General features: G+C 43.2%; 1 protein-coding gene across 1 annotated transcript in view; it reads left to right on the plus strand.

Annotated features, from left to right (window-relative positions):
• Positions 1 to 13,180: 13,180 nt before the first annotated feature.
• Positions 13,181 to 23,766, plus strand: part of LOC126095137 (uncharacterized) — a 72,853-nt gene continuing 62,267 nt past the window's right edge. The window contains exon 1 of the mRNA XM_049909856.1: positions 13,181 to 13,259. The gene's annotated coding sequence lies outside the window, so the exon portion shown is untranslated. The remainder of the gene's footprint in view (positions 13,260 to 23,766) is intronic.

The raw sequence follows: 23,766 nt of genomic DNA on the forward strand, positions 1-23,766 counted from the left end.
GAATCGTAAGAACGTTTGCATGTTTCTGAGTCGTGACGATTGCAAGTTCCAACGATTCATCGATTCTTAGTTCGCTATGCTTCGAAGGCAACTGCCGAATCATGCCAAGTCGTGCCGAATGATTAAGACCGCCAGATGGCAGTCAAGTGGAGGATGCGTGTGAACAAATGAAGCTCGGAACGAACAAATGAAGTTCGTGGGCCGTAATATTACTCGTGAAAACAAAGCTGACACTTGGCGGTGGCTGGCGGGAACGAGCGTGAAGGCATTTCCCATTTACTATCCCTACCATCAGCCACCGCGCCGACGTCAGCTTTCATCAATTAAGGCATTACATGTATAAATCGAGAATCACACTTGTAACGTCATATGCATGTTTACTCATAAATAAACTATTTCTGGCATATCTTATCGTGGCACAGTTCGATTCTAACCCCATTGACAATTTCAGACAAGTCGTGCCATCTGTGAGTAAGATGTAGAACTTTTTGCATTCCGTAAGAAACGTGCCATCGCAGACTAGAATGAATCGTGAACGAATTGTAGGAATCGATTCGCAATGTGAGATTGGATCGTAGGAATCGAATCGGGAAAAAGAATCGTGTTGCCCAACTGACTCCGCGTGTACTCGCTACTGCAGGCATTGTCGGCGAGAGACTGCAGCGCCCCGGCCGCCATGAAAGACGCTCAACAACAGAAAACACTTGAAGGTAAGGCTCAGCGGCTAACGCATGCTAAGCTGAGGAGTCCATGCAAGTCAGCTTTTGGCTAACCGGCACCATGATATTGATTCCACAGTCGCTGGCAGCAGTTGATATCTTTCATCAGTCCACTGAGCCGCCATCAGGTAAAGTACTCTTTCCACAGCTGCGTTGTGTGCGGAAATAGAAAACACATACTCGTATAATTTTAGCAGTTTGGATTTCCTTTCAGAGTTCGGTTTCCTTAAAAAAGGAAATCCACCCTTCTTCCACGGAGTGTTTAGACTTTCATTCTTCCGAGTCACGATTAGCTTCTTCAAAGCTCTTCAGACACATATATTCCTGAAAACAATTGTCGCTTGAAATCTTCAAACAATTTTTAGTCAGGTATATAATAGTGTTTTCAGCCATCACGTAATCTAGGTTTTTAGATAATGTCATCCGGTCAAACACTTGATATTTATTAAAAGAAATAGCCCATTTCTCTAAGTAATCAAATGCTATTGTATAGAAATCGATAGTCTCTTCCTCAAATTTCGAAATCAAATTAATTATGGTTCTCGTTCTTCAGTTTGTTCAAATTCATCTTGGTTTGCATACCAATAAAATTACCAGTCTTCCTTTCACTCAGACATCTTTGAGAGCTGATTAATATATTTCTTATTTCAGTTATCGAGACTTATTCTTCTCCACTATTTCTATGCTTTATTGAAACAGAGCTAAGTTTGACTGCATAAACATGACGTAAATTTCACAGATCGGACTACAGAAAATCAGAAAATATTTTGGGTGGTCTGTCTTCGGCGTCAAAAATTGTTTTAATGGAATCCAAAGCTTAAGAATTCTTTCAGCTGCGAGCATTAACGAGTCATCTTGTTTTGAGTGAGATAGAAGAGTCTGATGATCCACATCAACATAAAAAAAGAACTCATTCAGCCTCTCTGCCCTTACCGTGCATATTGAAAAAATAATTAAATATTTTTATGACGATTATTTTCATGTCAACAGTTCAGAACCCAGCAGCGCTTGATATGCTGTTGTGGGGAATATGGGCAGGGCACCCTAAGAAAGAGAAAAAATCCCTAAAAGTGGAAAGTGTAGTCCATCGACGCGAATAGCAATTCACACGAAGCTGGGGGCATACTGATTAAAAAGTTCTGTTCGTTTCTGTAAGCACGAAAACCAACACACCAGCCACGGGAAAAGTCAACAATCAGCCCTGCCGCTCGATCGTTTAGTCTCGATAATCGACAACAGGCGTTTTGTAGCAAAGATATTATACAGATACACTGAAATATTTATGTTGTTAATGTACGTGTTGACATTTATTGCTAAATATTGTGATTGAAATAAAATAGTAAAGAAAAAATATTTATATAACCTCTCTAGAGCTATACTTTTACAAATCTCCTTGCGTATTTAACATGATTCTGTGTAGGATTCCTTCGCAATGGAGAAATACTATCTTCAGCTGGCGGGAGATTCGAGCGTATATATCTAGTGCAGCTCTTGTCGGAAGGTAGTCCAGTTTTAAACTGTTCTGCTCACACATATACCTCCACTGACCGCTGACAGTCAACGAAATTCAGTGTTCCTCAAACGTCTTGCCGTGAAAAGCACTGGACGGCAATAACTGCCTCTTCTCCAAACCGCGACATGGCCACACTACAGCGGCGATTCAGCTTTATTTAGTTGTTCAAATGGTGTGTGAAATCTTGTGGGACTTACTGCTAAGGTCATCAGTCCCTAAGCTTACACACTACTTAACCTAAATTATCCTAAGGACAAACACACACACCCACGCCCGAGGGAGGACTCGAACCTCCGCCGGGATCAGCCGCGCAGTCCACGACAGCAGCGCCCCAGACCGCTCGGCTAATCCCGCGCGGCCTTTATTTAGTATTAACGACAACAATACTTTGTAATGCTTGGCAACATGGATCATCATTCCATATCTTCCAACCCAATCTGTACACGTCTTCTCCTCTACACGTTCTTACCTTCATCCCCTCGGCACAGAGGCTTTATCCGACGTGACGCGCCCAAAAACAATAGCGTGGGGCAACTGCGTGCTGGATTTTGGCAGAGACCCAAAAGTGCCTAGGGCTAAAGGTACGTATACTACAAGAAACAGAGTCGAACAACAGCTTCGTAAGTCTTTCACAGTGTAATCTGGACCCTACTATGGGACTTGAACGAAGAAGGAAAGCATCCGCTTCAACTATACAGAAACTATTCAAATTCATGGAATATTGAAGAAAAAATTAGGAGAAAAAGGGAGGATTAGTGGAACGTAATAAGTATTATCTTCCAGCATCCATCCTCAACTTTAAAATAAAAAGTCTGTTTGGGACACGAGGATGCAGCAGCCACGGATACGGTAGGACACGCTGACATATACTGCAGCGCGAAAGAAACTGGCATAGGCATGCGTATTCAAATACAGAGATATGTAAACTGGCAGAAAACGGCGCTGCGGTCGGCAACGCCTATATAGGACAAGTGTCTGGCGCAGTTGTTAGAGCCATTACTGCTGCTACAATGACAGGTTATCAAGATCTAAGTAGGAGACGGGATACTGGCAGAAGTAGAGCTGTGAGTACCGGGCGTGAGTCGTGCTTCGGTAGCTCAGATGGTAGAGCACTTGCCCGCGAAAGGCAAAGGTCCCGAGTTCGAGTCTCGGTCGGGCACACAGTTTTAATCTGCCAGGAAGTTTCAAGATCTAAGTTCGTTTGAACGTGGTGTTACAGTCGGCGCACTAACGATGGGACACAGCATCTGCGAGCTAGCGTTGAAGCGGGGATTTTCAGGTACGACCATTTCACGAGTGTATCGTGAATATCAGGAGTCCATTATAACATCAAATCTCCGACATCGCTGCGGCCCGAAAAAGATCCTGCAAGAACCGGACCAACCACGACTGAAGAGACTCGTTCAATGTGACAGAAGTGCAACCCTTCAGCAAATTGCTGCAGATTTCAATGCTGGGCCATCAACAAGAGTCAGCGTGCGAACCATTCCACGAAACATCATCGATATGGGCTTTCGGAGCTGAAGGCCCACTCGTGTACCCTTGATGACTGTACGACACAAAGCTTTACGCCTCACCTGGGTTCGTCAACACCGACATTGGAGTGTTAATGACTGGAAACATGTCGCCTGGTCGGACGAGTCTCGTTTCAAATTGTACCGAGCGGATGGACGTGTGCGGATATGGAGACAACCTCATGAATGTATGAACCCTGGATGTCAGCACGGGACTGTTCAAGCTGATGGAGGCTCTATAATGGTATGGGGCGTGTGCAGTTAGAGCGGTATGGGACCCATCATACGTCTAGATATGACTCTTGACAGGTATTACGTACGTAAGCATCCTGTCTGATCACTTGGATCCGTTCATGTCCATTGTGCATTCCGACGGAGTTGGGCAATTACAGCAGGACAATGCGATACCCCAGACATCCAGAATTGCTTCAGAGTGGCTCCAGGAACACTTCTGAGTTTAAACGCTTCCACTAGCCACCAAACTCCACAGACATGAGCATTATTGAGAGCATGTGGGATGCCTTGCGACGTGTTGTTTGGAAGAGATTTCTACCCCTCGTACTCTTACGTATTTATGGACAGCCCTGCAGGATTCATGGTGTCAGTTCCCTCCAGCAGTACTTCAGACGATAGTCGAGTCCACGTCACGTCGTATTGAAGCACTTCTGCCTGCGCGCGGGGCCCTACATGATATTAGGCAGCTGTACCAGTTTCTTTGGCTCTTCAGCGTAGTTGTCTCGCCAAAACAGCCAGCTCATTCTCTCCCTGCCCGTTTCGTGCAACCTTTTGATCTATGTAAATAAAGGGGCGCTACGAAAGTCGCACAGAACAGTCCCGAGTAACTGTACAGGGTGATTCAAAAAGAATACCACAACTTTAGGAAATTAAAACTCTGCACCGACAAAAGGCAGAGCTAAGCACTATCTGTCGGCGAATTAAGGGAGCTATAAAGTTTCATTTAGTTGTACATTTGTTCGCTTGAGGCGCTGTTGACTAGGCGTCAGCGTCAGTTGATGCTAAGATGGCGACCGCTCAACAGAAAGCTTTTTGTGTTATTGAGTACGGCAGAAGTGAATCGACGAGAATCCGCGGGAAACAACTCAGTATGAACGTGACTCACCTAAGGTGAACGTTTTCTGTGCCATTTCAGCCAATAAAGTTTTTGGTCCCTTTTTCTTCGAAGGTGCTACTGTAACTGGACTGCAGTATCTGGAGATGTTAGAGAATTGGCTGTTCCCTCAGCTCGAACAAGAAGCACAACAATTCATATTTCAGCAGGATGGAGCGCCACCACATTGGCACTTATCTGTCCGTAACTACCTGAACGTCAACTACCCGAGGCGATGGATCGGCCGCCAGGCAGCCCGTGACAGAGCACTTCATCACTGGCCTCCAAGAAGCCCTGATCTTACCCCCTGCGATTTTTTCTTATGGGGGTATGTTAAGGATATGGTGTTTCGGTCACCTCTCCCAGCCACCATCGATGATTTGAAACGAGAAATAACAGCAGCTATCCAAACTGTTACGCCTGATATGCTACAGAGAGTGTGGAACGAGTTGGAGTATCGGGTTGATATTGTTCGAGTGTCTGGAGGGGGCCATATTGAACATCTCTGAACTTGTTTTTGAGTGAAAAAAATTTTTTTTAAATACTCTTTGTAATGATGTATAACAGAAGGTTATATTATGTTTCTTTCATTAAATACACATTTTTAAAGTTGTGGTATTCTTTTTGAATCACCCTGTACTGCGAGGCAGTAATCGCCTAGCGTATTGGGAGAACCATGCTTCCACAGTTGGCCCAGTCTCGTCTCCTTGCACACGTCTGTTAAAAACAAGAATAAAAAAAGAGAATATAACTCGACGATCAGACGCAAAGAGCCCATAAAATAACGACGGGTCACAGTGTCATCGTCCGTTACATGGCTTTATTCGGACGTAGTATGGGGGCAGGGTGTCAACAAACTGCTCTCTCGGCCGTTCGTCGGTTTTTTAAATCTTGGACCCCCTACGTCTCATTCAATATTCTGACTGCAACCCCTTACCCAGGGCCGGCCAAATGCTGCACAGCGTGCAGACGTGCGGAAGTGCTGCACATGTGCGCACGTGTGCGACAGCGACAGGGAGCGACATCTGTTATTAGACATGTGTCCTAAATGAACGGCGGCGGCTCCTCTTCCCTGTTTACGTGTTACAAGCAAGAGCGCAACATACCCAGTCTCGTTTACCCCTGGTAACCGAACCTTAACAGAGAAGTACTGAGAAATGGCAAGTACTGTGAAAAAGCTAAGGACGGGAGATCTATGTTCTCAGTTCTTTTTTGTAGCCGTTGGTGAAAACTCACAGTGTTTGCTATGCCGCCGAATAATAGGCGGCCAGCGTAAGTTTTCAATTGAAAGACACTACAATACATATCACAAAGAGGAGTGTAGTGTACTCAAGAGTGAAGAACGGCAAGCAAAATTAAATGTCGTTAAGAAAATGGATGAGACACATCAACTCGATTATTCTTTCTCATGACCAGTGATAAACGTGTTTGGATTTATTCCTTTCATAATTAAAAATTATTGTTTACTAACTGTGCATTAGAGCCTCATTCTGCTCCATGTTACATTATTATCAGGAAAGTTGGTCATTAAACCGATTGTTGCAATCTATACTTACATTTAGGTTTTTTTTAATGTGTGAAGGGCTACGCTCAGCTGAAGTCGATAAAACGTAACATTCATCTAATTGTCGGTTATTATGCAGATTTCAGACGGAGCTGATGAAAGGTGTAGCAATAATGGTATTGAAATAAAAGGTGATCATCGAGAGGTCTGCGGTTATCATTCTGTTCAGAGGTCAGTGAGACAGAAATTATGTGGGTGTAACTGAGGGCACCGAGAATTAGTTACAGGAAACCTTGCATTAGTTTAATGTTATTTGAAATCAGGAATAAGGTTCGTTGGAAGTCGCTAAGTGCTCTCTTTCCTAAATACTAGATCAAAAACATTACTCGTATTTACGTGCCGTTAGTCAAGCTGCCTCAATAAAAACACACGGTTGTTAACTGTATTACTTGTCTTACTGGGTTAAATGTTAACATAAAAGTGGTCGTCTCAATGAGTAGACTGTGACAGTATTTTAAATGTTTAATACGCAAAATACCTTCCCGTGGTTGGCTTGCAAGCTGTGGAAAGAGCACTAGAATGCGCCGGTACAGAGTATCCCAGCAAGTGGATAAAGCGACATCTGTGGGTAGAAACATGCACTACATGAACTCTGACGGCTGCGGCGTGCACGCTGTGACCCGGAAGTTGCACATGTGCAGGAGCACCGCACGCGTGCAGAATTTCTGGCCGGCCCTGCCCTTACCAATCCTCCTACCAAGGAAAAGTCCCTGGCACTACCAGAAATTGTACCCCGGTCCCCTGCACGTCAGTGCAGCCCCCGCGGCATTGCAGTGACAGACGCGCAACAGTAAATAGCCATTACTGTTTGAGACCCACTATGAGGTTATTCTTCCTGTAAGTTTATGCCAAGGTCCCAAACAGCACGTTCGTGTAAGTATTAAAAAAAAAAATGGTTCAAATGGCTCTGAGCACTATGGGACTCAACTGCTGTGGTCATAAGTCCCCTAGAACTTAGAACTACTTAAACCTAACTAACCTAAGGACAGCACACAACACCCAGCCATCACGAGGCAGAAAAAATCCCTAACCCCGCCGGGAATCGAACCCGGGAACCCGGGCGTGGGAAGCGAGAACGCTACCGCACGACCACGAAATGCGGGCTGTAAGTATTCTTTTGTCAGTACTCTCTGTAGTGATGTAGTAACTAACACTTCTCTCTTGGTAATCTTCTTACTGGTCTGACACTCCTGACGACAAGTACAGACTGCAGTGTCCGTTGGACATGTGGGACACTTCCGGTACCATCATGTATACCATTTTTGCATCATGCAAAAGTTGTACGTCACAGCCGTCTCTTCCTCATCATCAGCTTGGTGGTTATCAGCCAATTTCACCAAATTTAGATCTTTTTTTCTGTGGCGCTGGACGTGTTCGGAGGGTGTACTAACGAGGATTTTGTCAGTAAACCACTACTTGATGCTGAATGCATCTCTTGCAGCATCTACCCCTTCGTATGTGTGACACGCGCTCATTAAATGAACCTGTGACTAAACGCACTGCTCATCTTTGGATTTTCTTTCTTTCTTCTATCATTGTTATCGGTGACGAATCCCAGATTGGCTACCAGTATTCAAGCATTGGACGAACGTGTGTTTTGTAAGGTACCTTCTTTGGTGGGTGGACTACAATTGCTGAGGCATCTGCCTTACTTCCAGTTAGTCGTATGTAGCCGTTCCACTTTAAACAGCTCTGTACGCTTACTCGTAGATATTTTATGGGAGTAATTGCTTCCATTGATTGTTCTGGAATGGTGTAATCTACATCTACATGGATACTCTGCAAATCACATTTAAGTGCCTGGCAGAGGGTTTATCGAACCACCTTCACAATTCTCTATTATTCCAATCTCGTATAGCACGCGGAAAGAATGAACACCTATATCTTTCCGTACGAGCTCTGATTTCCCTTATTTTATTGTGGTGATCGTTCCTCTCTATGTACGTCGGTGCCAACAAAATATTTTCGCATTCGGAGGAGAAAGTTGGTGATTGAAAATTCGTGAGAAGATTCCGTTGCAACGAAAAACGCCTTTCTTTTAATGATGTCCAGCCCAAATCCTGTATCATTTCTGTGACACTCTCTCCCATATCTCGCGACAATACAAAACGTGTTGCCTTTCTTTGAACTTTTTCGATGTACTCCGTCAGTCCTATCTGGTAAGGATCCCACACTGCGCAGCAGTATTCTAATAGAGGACGGACAAGCGTAGTGTAGGCAGTCTCCTTAGTAGGTCTGTTACATATTCTAAGTGTCCTGCCAATAAAGCGCAGTCTTTGGTTAGCCTTCCCCACATCATTTTCTGTGTGTTCCTTCTAAGTTAAGTTGTTCGTAATTGTAATACCTAGGTTGTTGTTGTTGTGGTCTTCAGTCCTGAGACTGGTTTGATGCAGCTCTCCATGCTACTCTATCCTGTGCTAGCTTCTTCATCTCCCAGTACCTACTGCAGGCTACTACAAATACTTTAAGAAACGACTTCCTGACACTTAAATCTATACTCGATGTTAACAAATTTCTCTTCTTCAGAAACGCTTTCCTTGCCATTGCCAGTCTACATTTTATATCCTCTCTACTTCGACCATCATCAGTTATTTTGCTCCCCAAATAGCAAAACTCCTTTACTACTTCAAGTGTCTTATTTCCTAATCTAATTCCCTCAGCATCACCCGACTTAATTCGACTACATTCCATTATCCTTGTTTTGCTTTTGTTGATGTTCATCTTATACCCTCCTTTCAAGACACTGTCCATTCCGTTCAACTGCTCTTCCAAGTCCTTTGCTGTTTCTGACAGAATTACAATGTCATCGGCGAACCTCAAAGTTTTTATTCCTTCTCCATGGATTTTAATACCTACTCCGAACTTTTCTTTTGTTTCCTTTACTGCTTGCTCAATCTACAGATTGAATAACATCGGGGAGAGGCTACAACCCTGTCGCACTCCCTTCCCAACCACTGCTTCCCTTTCATGTCCCTCGACATACCTAGGTATTTAGTTGAATTTACGGCTTTTAGATTAGACTGATTTATCGTGTAACCGAAGTTTAAAGGATTCATTTTAGCGCTCATGTGGATGACCTCACAGTTTTCGTTATTTAGGGTCAACTGTCACTTTTCGTACAATTCCGATATCTTTTCTAAATCGTTTTGCAGTTTGTTTTGATCTTCAGATGACTTTATTAGTCGATAAACGACAGCGTCATCTGCAAACAACCGAAGACGGCTGCTCAGATTGTCTCCCAAAACGTTTATATAGATAAGGAACAGCAATGGGCCTATAACACCACCCTGGGAAACGCCAGAAACCACTTCTGTTTTACTCGATGACTTTCCGTCAATTACTATGAATTGTGACGTCTCTGACAGGAAATCACAAATACAGTCACATAACTGAAACGATATTCCATAAGCACGCAATTTCACTACGAGCCGCTTGTGTGGTACAGTGTCAAAAGCCTTCCGGAAATCCAGAAATACGGAATCGATCTGAAATCCCTTGTCAATAGCACTCAACACTTCATGTGAATAAAGAGCTAGTTGTGTTTCAGAGGAACGATGTTTTTTAAACCCTTGTTGACTGTGTGTCAATAGACCGTTTTCTTCGAGGTAATTCATAATGTTCGAACACAATATATATTCCAAAATCCTGCTGCATATCGACGTTAACGATATGGGTCTGTAATTTAGTGGATTACTCCTACTACCTTTCTCGAATATTGGTGTGACCTGTGCAACTTTCCAGTCTTTGGGTACGGATCTTTCGTCGAGCGAACGGTTGTATATGATTGTTAAGTATGGAGCTAATGCATCAGCATACTCCGAAAGGAACCTAATTGGTATACGGTCTAGACCAGAAGACTTATTTTTATTAAGTGATTTAAGTTGGTTCACTACTCGAAGGATATTTACTTCCACGTTACTCATGTTGGCAACTCTTCTCGATCGAATTCTGGAATGTTTACTTCTTCTTTTGTGAATACATTTCGGGGCTGTGTTTAGTAACTCTGCTTTGGCAGCATTGTATTCGATGGTATCTCCATTGCTATTGCGCAATCATACAATAATGGGTCTTTCTCTCCAAGGACGTGCAATATGTGACATTTGCTTATGTTTGGGCGGTCAGTTGCCAGTTCCTGACAAAAGTGTCGATACTCGGCAGGGGTTCCTGAATTCCGCTAAAATTTCTTGCATCCGCAAAAAGCCTGGTGGAACTTCCAACTTTGTCTATTACGTCATTTATACTTATTGTGAAAAGTATTGGTCCTATTACACTCCCAGGAAGTACGCCCGAAGTTCAAAAAATGGTTCAAATGGCTCTGAGCACTATGGGACTTAACATCTATGGTCATCAGTCCGCTAGAACTTAGAACTACTTAAACCTAACTAACCTAAGGCCGGTATTACACTATCAAATTTCTTTGTCCAATATCTTTGTCCAATATCTTTGTCAAAGATATTTGATAGTGTAATAGGGACTTTGTCAAATGTCGTCCAATATTTGATCAAATCTAGGGCCTCGCTGTATATTTGATCAAAGAAACCGCTTGTCTTCTGTTCACTGCAATATGACATGTTACCACATGGAGCGCTAGCATCGCTGCAGCGTACTGTCGTCTCTAGTGTTTTTATAACCATTGCCGGTAAATACAATTGGTGTGTGCCGACAGCTACAAAATTAATAGAGATGTCTGAAACTGATGAGGCGCTTTACAACGTGAGGCACCCTAAATACAAAAATAGATTAAGAAAATTGGAGACAAAACCTAACCTAACCTAACCTAACCCAACATAACCCTCTCCTGTAGCAAGGAATCGGAGTGTTATAGTGAACCTGTCTTCTGAAGATGAAGCAGTTCTTACGTGAATATTGTGCTTTGTGATATGAGGATACACTTCATTGAGCACATACAGAAATGTATGCTCTTCCATTCTTAAGTAATTGATTTACGACTTGACGTCTTCCACTGTAAGCTCACGTAACAAGTTTCGTTGAATGCTTTTATCGTGTCGTCGTAAAACCCACGGCTTCATCCAGATTAGATTACTTTTTCGTTCCATAGATCCGTGCTGAGGAGAGCCTCGTGGATGTGGAACATGTCGATTTTTTTAAAGCTGAAATAACAATACTAATAGTATGAATAAATACATCATTTGTTTCTATTAAAAATTTCGCCAATGGAGTAGAAGGAGTTAGCCAGTAGTAAGTCTTTCAGGCTCCCTTTAAACTGATCTTTATTTCTAACTAAATTTTTTATGTTTGCTGGCAAATTATTGAAGATCAGTGTTCCTGAGTAGTGGACCCCTTTTTGAACTAAAGTGCTTTTAAGTCCTTGTGCAGATCATTTTTGTTCCTGGTATTGTATGAATGAACTGAGTTGTTTGTTGGAAAAAGAGATATATTATTTACGACAAATTTCATTAAGAAGTAAATATACTGAGAGGCAGTAGTTAGTATACCCAGTTCTTTGAAGAGGTTTCTGCAGGAGGTCCGTGAATTTACTCCACAAATAATACGTATTACACGCTTTTGGACCTTGAAAACTTGTTTGACTTCAAGATTTACCCCAAAATATTATCCCATATGACATTATGAAATGAAAGTATGCAAGATTTTTCATTTTTATGTTGCCTATGTCTGCTAACACTCGAATTGCAAATACAGATTTCTTAAGGCTTTTCTGCAGTTCTGTGGTGTGCTCCTCCCAACTGAATTTATTATCAAGTTGTAATCCCAGGACTTTTAAGACTGTCAATCTCGTATGTATGGATCCATTTTTTCCCCCACTTCTTTTCCGCATGTGCACACAATGCAATTGGAGTACGTAGAACTGCTGCGGTTAATAACAAGTTGTTGTCAGCCATCTTGAACTTTGACGAAAAATTTGATGACAGTGTAATACCCCCTCTAGCGCTACGTCAAAGATCTTTGTCAAATATATTGGACGGAATATTGGATCACATCTTTGATCAAATTTTTGACAAAGAAACTTGATAGTGTAATACCGGCCTAAGGACAGCACACAACACCCAGCCATCACGAGGCAGAGAAAATCCCTGACCCCGCCGGGAATCGAACCCGGGAACCCGGGCGTGGGAAGCGAGAACGCTACCGCACGACCACGAGATGCGGGCGCCCGAAGTTACTTTTATGTCTGAGGACCTCGCTCCGTTCAGAATGATACGCGTCCTGTTTGCTAGAAATTCTTCAGTCCAGTCATACAGTCATACAGCTGATCTGCGTGGAACTTTATGGAGTACCTTCCAGAACCCGAGATACGCGGCATCAACCTTACCGCCGCTATCTGCTGCTTTTTGTGTGTTTGGGGCAAGCAGAGAGAGCTGTTCCACCCAATCATTGTTCTCCCCTACAGAGGAGATCTTCGGCTCAAGAAATATCATAAGCGCGAGCGTAAAACATGTTCCAAAATTCTGTAGCGTCAGACATGCACACTGTATTTTCTAAGTCTGTTGGACGAACCTTCTTGAAAACGAGAGTGACCTGTGCCTTTCTCCAGTCACTTCCGACGCTTCGCCCCTCCAGCGACTTGCGGTATACTGCTGCTGCAAGAGGAAGCTAATAGCCTTTCGACTATTGCCATAACCAGTTGTCAGTTCGACTTGTCCCGAAGCAGGTGCTGCGGCGGCTGAGAGGAATATCAGCGTGCCACCGTCCGTTACGTGACGGCAGTCTGCAGGTGTCTTCGTCAAGGCCAGATAGCGGCCGGCAGAAAACCGCTGGTCACGCTACGGAGCGCTCCCGCCATCAGTCGCTCGCTGACAAGTCAGCAGTCAGTAACGCATCACACAGCACACAGCAGCTCTTGTTCCAGCAGTCGCAACAGGTACGTCCTTGAGGCACGAACTCCAGCCTAGTGAGACACTTCTCGCCTGTCAAACTTCGGCTTCTCACATTACTGATGGGTTCCACATCGTCTGAAACAAATCGACCCAACCGCTGTAGGCTTTCAGGGCTGCAGTAAAGTTCTTTTTTTCTTTTTGCGATTGGATATCTTTATACCGCTGTTCATACACCTACAAACTATTACATTTAAGACGCCTCCATGTCAGTTCCATTAAATGCCTTTCACGGAAAAAAATGATGAGAAGTTCCCATCACAAGAAAGGAAAGCTACTTAAAATAACTGCATCATAAGAACATTAAAATACCAACACATTAATAATAACAACAATAATAACAATAATACAATATTTTAACAAAACAAATGGTTCAAATGGCTCTGAGCACTATGGGACTCAACATCTTAGGTCATAAGTCCCCTACAACTTAGAACTACTTAAACCTAACTAACCTAAGGACATCACACACACCCATGTCCGAGGCAGGATTCGAACCTGCGACCGTAGCATTCCCGCGGTTCCGGACTGCAGCGCCAGAACCGGCCACCGCGGCCGGCAATATTTTAACATCTTGTGCTCATTTTGTACAAAGATGACGCATCAGATATGAAGTTATGCCTTTGTTTAAGAAAGGAAATGAAGAAATATCGTCACATTCGCGGCCAGTTTCACTTTTCCAGCAAATTTTCGAAACGGTAATGCACAACCGACTCGTTAACCGTCTAAAAGCAAATAATATATTGTCAAAGACACTATTCGGATTTCTAAAGGGTTCTGACATTGATGATGCTATAGTCACATACAGTGGGAATGTACTTAATTCCTTAACCAATACATAGGAGGCATCTGGTATATATTGTGATATGTTAAAAGAATTTCACTATGTAAATTAGGATATTACGGTGCAACAAGAAATGCAGCAAAGTGATTCAAATCCTAAATCTACGACAGTAAACAAAGGGTGTTATTAGAAAAGAGACATGCATTAACCTCTCAGGCGTCATTCAAATTACTCCCGGTGTCCCACAAAATTCCAGCTTAGGACCCCTAATTTTTCTTTTGTACAATGAAGAGCAAAAGAAACTAGTACACCTCCCTTATGTCGTATAGGGCCCACGCGAGCACGCAGAAGTGACGCAACACGACGTGACATGAACTCGACTAATGTCTGAAGTAGTGCTGGAGGGAATTGACACCATAAAACCTTCAGGGCAAAGGTCCCGAGTTCGAGTCTCGGTCGGGCACACAGTTTTAATCTGCCAGGAAGTTTCATATCAGCGCACACTCCGCTGCAGAGTGAAAACCTCATTCTCATAATATATATATATCAGTTCATGACATCCAGTCTTACAAATTTACTGTCTCTGATGGACACACGTCCAGATCATCCGCTCTCAAAACTCCGCCATCACTCTCCCACATCCACCACTGGTGGCGGCTCACCTGCAACTGCGCAACGCTACGCGCTGTTCACATCCAACTGCCCAACGCTGCAATAGCGACTATTCCAACAATGTCAACCAGCCACAGACTGCAAACAGCACAGCCAGTGAGTTTCATACATACAGAGCGCTACGTGGCGTTACCAATAAAAAAACCTAAACAGCCTACTTACAGGTTGTATATGATTGCTAAGAAAGGCGCTATTGTGTCTGCATACTATGAGAGGAACCTGATTGGTATACCATCTGGACCGGAAGACTTGCCTTTCTTAAGTGATTCGAGTTGTTTCGCAACATCTAAGATATCTACTTTTATGTCACTCATAACAGATGTTCTGCTTTCGAATTCTGGAATATTTACTTCGTCTTCTTTCGTGAAGGAATTACAGAAAACTGTATTCAGTAACTCCGCTTTTGTGGCACCATCATCGGTAACATTTCCATCGCTATCGCGCAGTGACGGTATTGACTGTTTTTTTGCCACTGATGATCTTTACATACGACCAGAATCTCTTTGGGTTTTCTACCATATTTTGAGACAATAATGTTCATGTGTGGGGAGTTTGGTGGCTAGCGGAATCGTTTAAACTCAGAAGAGTGTTCCTGGAGCCACTCTGTAGAAATTCTGGACGTGCGAGGTGTCGCATTGTCCTGTTGGAATTGTCCAAGTCCGTCGGTATGCACAATGGACATGAATAGATGGAGGTGTTCAAATGTTCAAATGTGGGTGAATTCCTAAGGGACCAAACTGCTGCCGGGACTTACACACTCCTTAAACTAAGTTGTACTAACAAGGGAACCTCCCCATCGCACCCCCCTCAGATTTAGTTATAAGTTGGCACAGTGGATAGGCCTTGAAAAACTGAACACAGATCGACTGAGAAAACAGGAAGAAGTTGCGTGGAACTATGAAAAAATAAGCAAAATATACAAACTGAGTAGTCCATGCGAAGATAGACAACATCAAGGATAATCTCAGCTCAGGAGCGCTGTGGTCCCGTGGTTAGCGTGAGCAGCTGCGGAACGAGAGTTCATTGGTTCAAGTCTCCCCTCCAGCGAGAAGTTTTTATTTATTTTGGCAAAGTTATGATCTGTCCGTTCGTTCATTGACGTCTCTGTTCATTGTTGTAAGTTTAGTGTCTGTGTTTTGCGACCGCACCGCAAAACCGTGCGAGTAGTAGACGAAAGGACGTGCCTCTCCAATGGGAACCGAAAACATTTGATCGCAAGGTCATAGGTCAACCGATTCCTCCATAGGAAAACACGTCTGATATATTCTATACGACACTGGTGACGGCATGTGCGTCACATGACAGGAATATGTTGTCGACCCCCCTAACTTGTACACTTGGTGAATATTCTTCTACCTTGCCCGATTTAGGTTTTCTTGTGGACGTGATAATCACTCCCAAAAATTAAATTTTTCACTCGAGGGTGGACTTGAACCAAGGACCTCTCGTTCTACAGCTGCTCACACTAACCACAGGACCACGGCACTCCTGAGGTGAGGCTATCCTTGAAGTTGCCTATCTTCGCTATGGACTACTCAGTTTGTATTTTTTGCTTATTTTTTTCATAGTTCCACACAACTTCTTCCTGTTTTCTCCATTGATCTGTGTTCAGTTTTTCAAGGCCTATCCACTGTGCCAACTTATAACTAAATCTGAGGGGGGTGCGATGGGGAGGTTCCCTTGTAAGAACACGCATGCGCGAGGGAGGACTCGAACCTCCGTGACTTGACGCCTCAGACCACACACGGCCACTCCTCGCGGCAGATGCAGGTGATCATACAGGATGCTTACGTACGTGATAGCTGTCAGAGTCGTATCTAGACGTATCAAAGGTCCCATATCACTCCAGCTGCACACGCCCCACGCCGTTACAGAACCTCCACCAGCTTGAACATTTCCCTGCTGACATGCAGGGGCCATGGATTCATGAGGTTGTCCCCATACCTGTACACGTCCATCCGCTCGATACAATTTGAAACGAGACGCGTCCGACAAGGCGACATGTTTCCAGTCGTCAACAGACCAATATCGATGCTGAGGTGTCCAGGCGAGGCGTAAAGCTTTGTGTCGCGCACTCATCAGGGGTACACGAGTGGGCCTTCGACTGCGAAAGCCCATATCGATGATGTTTTCTTGAATGGTTCGCACGCTGACGCTTGTTGATGGCCCAGCAGTTGCAATTTGCGGAAGGGTTGCACTTCTGTCGCGTTGAACGACTCTCTTTAGTCGTGGTTGGTCCCGTTCTTACAGGATCTTTTTCGGGCCGCAGCGATGTCGGAGATTTGATGTTTTACGGAACTCCTTATATTCACGGTACACTAGCGAAATGGTCGTATGGGAAAATCCCCACATCATCACTACCTCGGACATGCTATGTCCCATCGCTCGTGCGCCGCCTATAACACCACGTTCAGACTCACTTAAATCTTGATAACCTGCCATTGTATCAGCAGTAACGGATCTAACAATGCGCCAGACACTTGTTGTCTTATACTCGTATACAGGGCTATTACAAATGATTGAAGCGATTTCATAAATTCACTGTAGCTCCATTCATTGACATATGGTCACGACACACTACACACTACAGATACGTAGAAAAACTCATAAAGTTTTGTTCGGCTGAGGCCGCACTTCAGGTTTCTGCCGTCAGAGCGCTCGAGAGCGCAGTGAGGCAAAATGGCGACAGGAGCCTAGAAAGCGTATGTCGTGCTTGAAATGCACTCACATCAGTCAGTCATAACAGTGCAACGACACTTCAGGACCGAGTTCAACAAAGATCCACCAACTTCTAACTCCATTCGGCAATGGTATGCGCAGTTTAAAGCTTCTGGATGCCTCTGTAAGTGGAAATCAACGGGTCGGCCTGCAGTGAGCGAAGAAACGGTTGAACGCGTGCGGGCAAGTTTCACGCGTAGCCCGCGGAAAATTGGCTCATGTCACAACTGGAGACTGACAACGCCGACTTCATCTTTCAACAGGATGGTGCTCCACCGCACTTCCATCATGATGTTCGGCATTTCTTAAACAGGAGATTGGAAAACCGATGGATCGGTCGTGGTGGAGATCATGATCAGCAATTCATGTCATGGCCTCCACGCTCTCCCGACTTAACCCCATGCGATTTCTTTCTGTGGGGTTATGTGAAAGATTCAGCGTTTAAACCTCCTCTACCAAGAAACGTGCCAGAACTGCGAGCTCGCATCAACGATGCTTTCGAACTCATTGATGGGGACATGCTGCGCCGAGTGTGGGAGGAACTTGATTATCGGCTTGATGTCTGCCGAATCACTAAAGGGGCACATATCGAACATTTGTGAATGCCTAAAAAAACTTTTTGAGTTTTTGTATGTGTGTGCAAAACATTGTGAAAATATCTCAAATAATAAAGTTATTGTAGAGCTGTGAAATCGCTTCAGTCATTTGTAATAACCCTGTAGGTGTTGCCGACCACAGCGCCGTATTCTGCCTGTTTACACATCTCTGTAATTGAATATGCATTCCTATACCAGTTCCTTTAACACTTCAGTATATATCACTGACCTTTCATCTGTAACATTACCAGATGCCAAGTTTGTTTTGTTTGCAGGTGACATAAACACTGCAATAGATAACTAATCAGGTATAGTCTTCGAAAAGACTGTTAAGCCTTTGGTGCACTTGTCCACTGGAGCACACAGCTGCTAACGTGTGTTGCCCTGAGGCTGCAAACGCAAGCAGGGCACAGCACCAGTAAGGAGTGTCCACTGGAGTAGAAAGCGTGTATTTGCAGTGTCAGAACTGATTAAAAACGCAAAAGGAGCGATAGTAATAGTTGCACCACAGCGTTAATGATATTTTCGTGGAATTTAATAAACAGTTCCTAGCCAATTCTTTATCACTAAACTTTCAAAAACACACTAATGCAATTTAGAACTTTAAGGAGTTTCCCACCAGTTGGTTGGTTGGTTTGGGGAAGGAGACCAGAGAGCGTGGTCATCGGTCTCATCGGATTAGGGAAGGATTGGGAAGGAAGTCGGCCGTGCCCTTTCAGAGGAACCATCCCGCCATTTGCCTGGAGTGATTTAGGGAAATCACGGAAAACCTAAATCAGGATGGCCGGACGCAGGATTGAACCGTCGTCCTCCCGAATGCGAGTCCAGTGTCTAACCACTGCGCCACCCCGCTCGGTTTCCCACCAGTATGTGCCAAAAATATGACGTCAGACAGGTAGAAGAAGTTGGTAGTGTTAAATTCTTGAGATTGCAGTTTGATGCCGGCCGCGGTGGCCGTGCGGTCTAGGCGCTGCAGTCCCGAACCGCGGGACTGCTACGGTCGCAGGTTCGAATCCTGCCTCGGGCATGGATGTGCGTGATGTCCTTAGGTTAGTTAGGTTTAAGTAGTTCTAAGTTCTAGGGTACTGATGACCTAAGATGTTAAGTCCCATAGTGCTCAGAGCCATTTGAACCATTTTTTTTGCAGTTTGATAATAAATTCAACTGGGAGGAACGAAACACAGGATTGCTAAAGTGTCTTAACGGATCTCTATTTGCAGCGTAAATGTTGTCCGACATTGGTGATGTAAAAACTAAAAAGCTGGCATAGTATGCTCACTTTCATTCCACAATGCCGTACGGGATAATTTTTATGAGGTAACTAAGCAAGTTAAGCCAAAGTTTCCGAGTCCAGTAACGTATAATCAGAATTATTTGTGGTGTGAACTTAAGAACATCGTGTTCAGAGAACTTAGCATACTAGCTACTGCTCCCCACTATATTTTTTTCTTAGTGAAATAAGCCATTACAAATATATCTCTTTTCAAACGAATCAATGATATTAAAACTAGAAATAACAATAATCTTCACAAGCCACTTACTTTGGTCCAAAAAGCTATTACTTAGCAACACATATTTTCAATAACTTGCCAACAGCCACAAAAAGTTTAACTGTTAATTAAGTTCAGTTTAAGAGGAGGCTAAAGGATCTGTTGGTGGCCTACTCCTTCTACTCCACTGCTCAATTGCTTAGCAGATCCAGATGACCCATGTATGTTACTAGCAATGTCAAATAATGCATGTGTTAGTACAATCTGACTTCTGCACAAATTTAGTGCAGTAATGCTTTCATTGTACGTAAGTGCTGTAAAATGATTTTTGTATTTCATGATAGTGGCTGAAATCCCCTAAGAATTAACATGTGCACCACAGTTCACTGATCATATACATCTTTTGTGCCAAGTTATTTATTCCACTTTAAATAAAAATATGCTTCAAATTGTTTTACTTATTTGACGCCCGTATGGACCATTTCAGTTAGGATCTATGGGGGCTACATTAGGATATTTGTTGTTATTTTTAAATGTTTATTGTGTGTTTTTGTTTTCTGGAGAATCTAGTCACTATGAATGGATTGGGAGGAAAAATACATCTAACCTAGTTCACAGAATACAGAAAATAATAGTACAGAAAGAAATATGTGTATCTTAATTAGTTACAAATCCAGTGAATATGTGTCCTAATTGTCCCTCACTTCTTCAGTACATAAGCACAAACAACGAATACGTGGCAAGGTAACGTTTACCGATGTTTCGGTAACGCTCTTGCTACTGCAACCCACACAACGGCAGTATTAATACAGCGCTGTACTACTATCGTTTTAAAAGCTGTCTGTGAAATCGCCTTGAACACTCAAATAGCCCTGTCTCAAGTGGCGTGTCACAGCGCGCTGTCTGCCAATTACAGCGTATATATAGTAGGATCTTGTTGTCTGCTTCTCTACGGAAATCATCCCTACTTACAGTTGCATCATAGCTGTCAACTGGGCTGTTTAGTGCTCATATTTCCCGTCTGATTAAAGGCAACACAGACATTCTCTCTCTCTCTCTCTCTCTCACACACACACACACACACACACACACCACTAACTATCCTTATTGCTCTTTTCTGAATTTTAAATCGATTGTTTGGCAAAACTTGTAGTTCCTCAGACCAGCGTAACATACAGTGTGAACATTTACACAGTAGCACGCACAACAGTTTTCAGTGCCACAGCAGTATGTAAGCACTGTCAATAGATAATAGCATTTTCTTGAACTTCTGTTATATAGGCCAACATATTTTTCTTATCTAGCCATAGTCCAAGAAAATTCGTGTAAGAAGTTCGTACAGTGAAGCTGTCCCTTTATTCTAGTACTGTACTACTTCTATTTCTTTTCTTTTTTTTCCTTACACCTCTAAGATTCTTTCGTATAGTTTTCTTCTCATTTACCATCATGCAGTTGTTTCTAAAGGAGGAGGAGGAAAGTGGTGTTTAACGTCCCGTCGACAACGAGGTCATTAGAGACGGAGCACAAGCTCGGATTAGGGAAAGAAGTCGGCCGTGCCCTTTCAAAGGAACCATCGCGGCATTTGCCTGGAGTGATCTAGGGAAATCACGGACAACCTAAATCAGGATGGCCGGACGCGGGATTGAACCGCCGTCCTCCCGAATGCGAGTCCAGTGTGCTAACCACAGCGCCACCTCGCTCCGTCAGTTGTTTCTAAATCATCTAGCAAACAATCTACGCAAAACAACATTCATCTTTAAGTCTATAAAAACGGCAGTTAATACGTGTCCACTCTCGCGGGATGATAGCGATAAGTGTTGAGGATGAACGCACCGTAAGGAAATGTTTTATGTCTTGTACTTCATGCGAGAAACTATTGGCTAAATTGGAAATTTGTGCTAAGTTCTGTGGGACCAAACTGCTGCGGTCATCGGTCCCTACGCTTACGCACTACTTAATCTAACTTAAACTAACTTACGCTAAGGACAACACACACACCCATGGGAGGACTGGAACCTCCGACGGGGGTGAACCGTACGAGAGAAACTATTGGAAGATTCCGCTACGTAAGTGCGCAGAGCTCGTTTTCTAACTCATTTCGCTTGTACAGTTTCTATCGTTAAAAGGTTTTTTTTTTTGCTTTTCACATTTAACCAAATATAATATTGATGATGATAATTTATGGCAATGTTTGCCGACAAGATAAAGAATGCAACTTGTAACACTAGATTGCGTACTCACGGCAGTTCTCCTTGGCCGTTTTTTGGTACGACTTGGAAAGAGAGAAAAATTAATGAATGATCGCCGATGCGTCGGTTCTCGATTGTGTTCAGGAGACGTACAGATTGGTTGCGTGAAAATAGTTTCTCAAATGACCTCTTAACCCGGATTGCTTTCACGCAATCAGACTCTTCAATGAAATTACCTAAGGGACCTATTTGAATAATAAAAAAAATTGGAAATGAATGCAAAACAGTGAAATTTTGTAAAAAAAGTTGTCAGATCGGAAATTGAACACATTAATGGTCTGCCAAATACAAACGAGACACCTCGATAAAGAGCGAACCTGTAACAAAGTTCATTTAAACATAAACATTATTTGTGGTTAATTTAAAGAAAAGAATAAGCATAGATTTTCTGTACAGTGAAGCATCAGTATATTCTCAAAGAACAAAGGCGTTAAACTATAAACATTAACAAATTTACAGTGAATACAAAACTTACATTTTTATGTTTTTCTCATACATGGAGCAGTCCAACAATCGCTGCTTTTGTATGTGTGATATTTTGTAAAAATTAAATGTCCTGGCGTGCGCGTAAGTATTTTTTACCGTCTCAAGGTTTACAAAAGCGTTTTTTTTTCTTCTTGGTGATAACGTGGTTTTTCATACTAAATGAAATATAACTTGTAGCGGTGCTACACAACACGTCTTAACAAGTCGGCGACTAAACATCAAAGGTAATGAAGTACATGTTAACATATCGGCGACCAGAAATACAACTAACTATAGAGACTCGAGAATTTTCCTAACATATCGGCGACCAGAAGTACAACTAACTATAGAGACTCGAGAATTTTCCTAACAAATGATAAATTGTTCCTTCTTCTGTTTCGCAGCTTCTTGCTTTCAAGCGCTGCGGCAATGATTTTAAATATCTGCACCCAGCGAGTCATAGTGTTTAAAAGTACCTTTTAAACGCTGGCCGCGCGTCTTGGTATAGGCGCACGTTATAAACAGATTTAGTTTCTTTACTCTCGCGTGGTCATGCTTAGTATCATTACGAACTACAGCTCGATGGCTGTCCTTTTCACATATGCAAAATGTCTGAAATCCAATAATATCACAAGTTAACAGATTGGTAATTAATCGTTACATTTTTATGTTCTTTTATTCTTCCAACAACTGTCGAGATCGCCATAAGATATGTTTATTACTACTGGTTTCGGATTATGTTAAAGCCATACGCAGATTTTTTAGGCCGCCTACGTCTGGTGCTGGCGACTCCTCGGTTCTTCTCGTGATGCCACAATTGTACACTGTGGCCTAAAAAGGGGGCCTAAGAAAAGTCTGAGGATGGCTTTAACGTAAGCCGAAACCGCTAATAATCGATAGTTGTTCTCATCGAAGTTAGCACCAGATCGCTGCACTCCGCAGACAATGTCGTCTAAACTTACGAGGGCAGTTCAATAAGTAATGCAACACATTTTTTTTCTCGGCCAATTTTGGTTGAAAAAACCGGAAATTTCTTGTGGAATATTTTCAAACATTCCCGCTTCGTCTCGTATAGTTTCATTGACTTCCGACAGGTGGCAGCGCTGTACGGAGCTGTTAAAATGGCGTCTATAACGGATGTGCGTTGCAAACAACGGGCAGTGATCGAGTTTCTTTTGGCGGAAAACCAGGGCATCTCAGATATTCATAGGCGCTTGCAGAATGTCTACGGTGATCTGGCAGTGGACAAAAGCACGGTGAGTCGTTGGGCAAAGCGTGTGTCATCATCGCCGCAAGGTCAAGCAAGACTGTCTGATCTCCCGCGTGCCATGCACAGCTGTGACTCCTGCAATGGTGGAGCGTGCGAACACACTCGTTCGAGATGATCGACGGATCACCATCAAACAACTCAGTGCTCAACTTGACATCTCTGTTGGTAGTGCTGTCACAATTGTTCACCAGTTGGGATATTCAAAGGTTTGTTCCCGCTGGGTCCCTCGTTGTCTAACCGAACACCATAA

The sequence above is a fragment of the Schistocerca cancellata genome, chromosome 8 (assembly GCF_023864275.1).
Source record: "Schistocerca cancellata isolate TAMUIC-IGC-003103 chromosome 8, iqSchCanc2.1, whole genome shotgun sequence".
In the NCBI taxonomy this organism is placed as follows: Eukaryota; Metazoa; Arthropoda; class Insecta; order Orthoptera; family Acrididae; genus Schistocerca; species Schistocerca cancellata.